Source organism: Pipistrellus kuhlii, unplaced genomic scaffold (assembly GCF_014108245.1).
Source record: "Pipistrellus kuhlii isolate mPipKuh1 unplaced genomic scaffold, mPipKuh1.p scaffold_m20_p_126, whole genome shotgun sequence".
Classification (NCBI taxonomy): Eukaryota; Metazoa; Chordata; class Mammalia; order Chiroptera; family Vespertilionidae; genus Pipistrellus; species Pipistrellus kuhlii.
In genome coordinates, this window is record NW_023425434.1 from 18028 (window position 1) to 22494 (window position 4467).

A 4467-nucleotide genomic window follows, 5' to 3' on the forward strand; every position below is an offset into this window, starting at 1 on the left:
CCAGGCTCTGGATGCTGCTGATCCTCCACCATCAATTGCCGGAACCAAAACCTAACATTGTCACTGGTAATAAAATGTAAAGAGAGCTGGCCAACCTTGATGGCTCTGAATGGTCAGAGCTATTAACTCATTGACTAGGTTGAGTCACTAGTGGTAAAATGTAAAACATTGTTCCTTGGTAGTAAAATATAAAAAGAGCTGGCCAACCTTAATGGTTCTGAATGGTCAGAGCTATTAACTAATCATCTAGTTGAGGCAACTTGAATTTGTTGATCATATGTAAATTCTTGTTGATTTTTTGTTGTTGGAATTTTCCGCCTAAGAGATGTCTTTGTCTCAGAATTTCAATAAAAGGAATGGTAAAAGGCCAGAGAAGGGGTAGTCCTCCCACTAGAGGTGGACTTCCCTTTTGGCCCCCATTTTTCCAAAATTAACTCTTTTCTAGTCCCAGTCTCTCTTCATTTTAGGGACTCTGAGGGGGCCCTGAACCATGTGGGTCATGTTAAGGGATCCCAAAATCAAGGTCTTCAGAAGCATCTTCACACCAATTCACAGCTTGACTTCCTTGGCCCTAAGTCATGAGCTGGACTTGCAGTGCATAAGCGTGTTCACACAGGTAGTGACACGCTTTCCCCCTTGAAATATAGTGGCAACCATACTTTGGTAAAAACTGCTGTTTGAATTTTAACCCTGCTAAGTCTGTTTCCTGCCTGATTAAACACGGAATACTTACCTCAGTTTCCAGGTGGAGACCTGGAGGCTAAGGCAATTTTCCCTTGCCTGGGACCAGGACCACAGGAGATTGATTCCCACTGACTCAGTAGCTTCAGTGATAGAAACTGTAGATAAGCTTTAGAGACTAACCGCTGAGCTCTGCTTCTGTGTTATCGCTATTGCAAGATAGGGCCACATTCCAATGTCCAGCAGGATGTGACTGGAAACCAACCCTGCGGGCTGTCCCCAGTCTTTAGAATTTAGTCTTTAGGATTTAGGAACAAAAGGAAAATTCTTGTGGTTTAAACCTTTAAAAGGAATTTCCTACCCCTGAAACGGTGCAGTCATGTGGAGACCAGCTGCATGTAGTGCTCTCGCTGCTGTCCTGGCCAGTTCAATAAATCCTTGCCTGCTTTTTAAAAATTAATCATCAGCCTCCGGTGGTCTTATTTTGAACCCAGGGTTCGACCCTACAACACCCTGAGTTGAAAGACCACATGGTTTTGCAAGCTCCCTGGACTGATGCAAACATCACAAGCACTGCGCCAGGCACACACACAGCTCAAGTCACTGCAGAACAATCCAAGGCCCTAATGGGAGTCTGAGCAAAGTGGATAGGGAGCAATGAGAGAGGTCTGCTTCAGCCCCAAGTTACCAGTTCAAGCCCAGGTCAGACATCTTCTTGCTCAAAGATGATCCCAAGCAAAGTTAGCAGTTAGAAATGGGGGCTTTATCTCCTCCCCTACAAAGTTCTCCAAAAGAGAAACAGAGAAGGAGGGAAAGGCAAAGTGCTCTGCCTTCAGATGGGGCCAGTCACCATCCTCCAGGTTAGTACTAGTATGTCCAGGACTGCCTGGCCATCAGCCTAGGAGGGTCTGGTGCCTGTTGCAGGCTGGAGCAGAGAAGCCAAAGCCAGACACTCTGGAGATGAGTGTGGTTGGGGTGAGTCCTTCTAAACCTCAGAGCACCAGGGGATGGATTCAGCTGTCTGTAAAACTGCCACAGTGAGCCCCTGCACCCTCATCTCTCTCCAGCGGGAATCTAGCCCCACCAGCATTCACCAGGCTGCCATAACCTTGAAGACTGCTCTGAAGACATGAAGACCCTCCCAAATGGCATCACACAGTGAAAAAAAAAAAAAAAAAAAAAAAAAGTCAAATCCAGCCAGGGCTCAGTTGGTTGAGAGTTGACCTATGAACCAGGAAATCTTGTTTTGATTAGGGTTTTGGGCTCGATCCCCAGTGTGGGGCATATAGGAGGTGACCAATCAATGATACTCTCTCATCATTGATGGTTCTCTCTCTCTCTCTCCTCCCTTCCTCTCTGAAATCAATAAAATATATTAAAAAATAAATAATAAAAATTAAAATGTGCTTGAACAAGACTTTTACTCTTTTGATTTTGATATAATCATCTGTATTTTCTTCTGTGTCATAGTTTATTAGTACTAAAGTCAGGAGTATATTGCCCAGCTGGTGTTGCTCAGTGGTTGAGCATCAACCCATGAACCAGGAGGTCATCAATTCAATTCCTGATATGCATGAGTTTTGGGCTCCATACCTAGGAGGGGGCATTCAGAAGGCAGCCAATTGATGTTTCTCTCTTATTGATGTTTCTATCTTTTCCTCTCCCTTCCCCTCTCTCTATAAAATCAATAAAGACATTTAAAAAAAATTAGGAGTATATTGTATAGAGCAGTGGCTCTGTGATTTGTGTGCTAATTTATAGAAAAGCAGATTTAGTGGGTCTGGTGTAGAGCCCAGGTATCTGCATTTTTAATAAGGGAAATACTAATATATAAAATATATAACCAATTTTAATGTTAAATCTTGGAAAATAATCCCTCTACCCCACCATGATCCTTTTGGAAATGCAAAGTATACCTTCTGGAGAAGTTAACACTCACTGAAGCTTACTAGTCAAACAGAAATTAGGTTTCATGACTGAGTCATACTTTTTTAAAACATTTTTATTGATTTCAGAGAGGGAGGGGGAGAGATAGAAACATCAGTGATGAGAGAGGATCATTGATTGGCTGCCTCCTGCATGCCCCACACCAGGGATCGAGCCCACAACCCGGGCATGTGCACTGACCGGGAATCAAACCCTGACCTTCCAATTGATAGGCCCAGTGGATGCTCTACCACTGAGCCATGCTAGCCGGGCCCCAGTCATACTTTTAAAAAATTATTAACCACCATCTGTGTGTCAAGAATTAACATGATTAATAGAACAAAATTATAGGTTTTATAAAGGTAGATTAACAGAGGAATCATAATATCTGATGCACACACACACAGTACTTTGTAAGTGGGGTAGGAAGTTAAAGTCCAAGCTTGGGCCTTACTTTCCTCTTTAGTGTAAACAAGTTGAGCAAGTCAGCTGAATTGATCAGACAAGCCTGCCAGAAGAGAACTCATCCTAAAGCAAGTATTAAGCAATTAAAACCAAAATCATTGGAGATTATTTGGGAGGAAGGTTCCAATTCCAAGTACACATCATTGTGTCTGGCTCACAAATTTGCTTCCTAGCCAAGACCCAATGAACTCATGGTTGAGTCCAATTGAGAAAAGGGAAGCTTTTAAAAATAAAATAGGAAGGACTATTTTGCTAAGAGCTCTTTAAGACATTGACATTTAAGCAGCCCAGGGATGGTATCCACCTGGGTAAGTATTGTGAAAGAAAAAAGCCACCTGCTAACCTGACAAGCTCAGGGAAGGCCTGCGTGGCAGTCTTGCAAACCCAGAGACCTAAGATAACCACAAAAGATGGTTTGAAAATTAAATATCTAACAGGTTATAGTAGGTAGTCATGTCCCAGATATTTTCCCAGACAAAGATAAACTTTGATCTTTTTACTGAGCCCATTTGCCTTTTTGCCTCTAAAATAACATAATCTGTGAGATGTCTGGGTAACTTGTAACTTCCCTTTTTCCGGAGGCCCTGGGGAACAACCAAATGTGGTGGGCCCAGGACAGATGCCTCAAATTCCTTCTTTATCATGTTAATTGTTCCTGCACTCACCTGAGTATATATCCATCATTTTACTTTTTATCCAATCCCAGGAGTTTCCCACTACTTTGCTTTCTCCCCCCTCCTTACTCCATCACCAATGAATTTCATGTAACTCACCTATGTCCCTCCTTTGATTTCAGTGTATAAATAGAGAAATGTAACCCGCCATTCTTCGGAGCATTATCTCAATCTGTTGAGGTTTTGCTTCCCGGCAATTGTCGACAGTTTTGGCTCAAATAAACTCATTAAAAAATTCTTTACAGGTTTCAATGGTTTTTTTCGTTAACAGTATAATATTAAATCTGGAGGAGGTGCATTCACTGAATATTTGTAGGAAACACAGTTCAGCTTTGGCTCAGCAGGGACTCCAGAGCTATCAGTGAGACTTCATCCAGTGATGGGCGTCCTGGAAGGAGCAGGACCCAAGAGAAGGGCAGCTGTGCCTAACAGACAGGATAGTATCCAAGGGGAGTGGAAAGCAGGGCAGGAATAAAATGTGGCTTCACCTGGAATCTCACAGGAATGGAGTTAGCCCTCCTTCATGGCTCAAGCTTGCTAGGGGTTGGGGTCCTGAATGTTGCAAGGGGGGAAAAACACACAGCTCACATGATTTTTACCTCATTTTGTCCACAGCAGCCCTGTAAGTCAAGTATTACTCCTATTTAAGTGGGAAAAGATTAATCCTTAAACAAATACATATTTCTGCCTGAGATTCAGAAGAAATATGGGATTTTTTAAT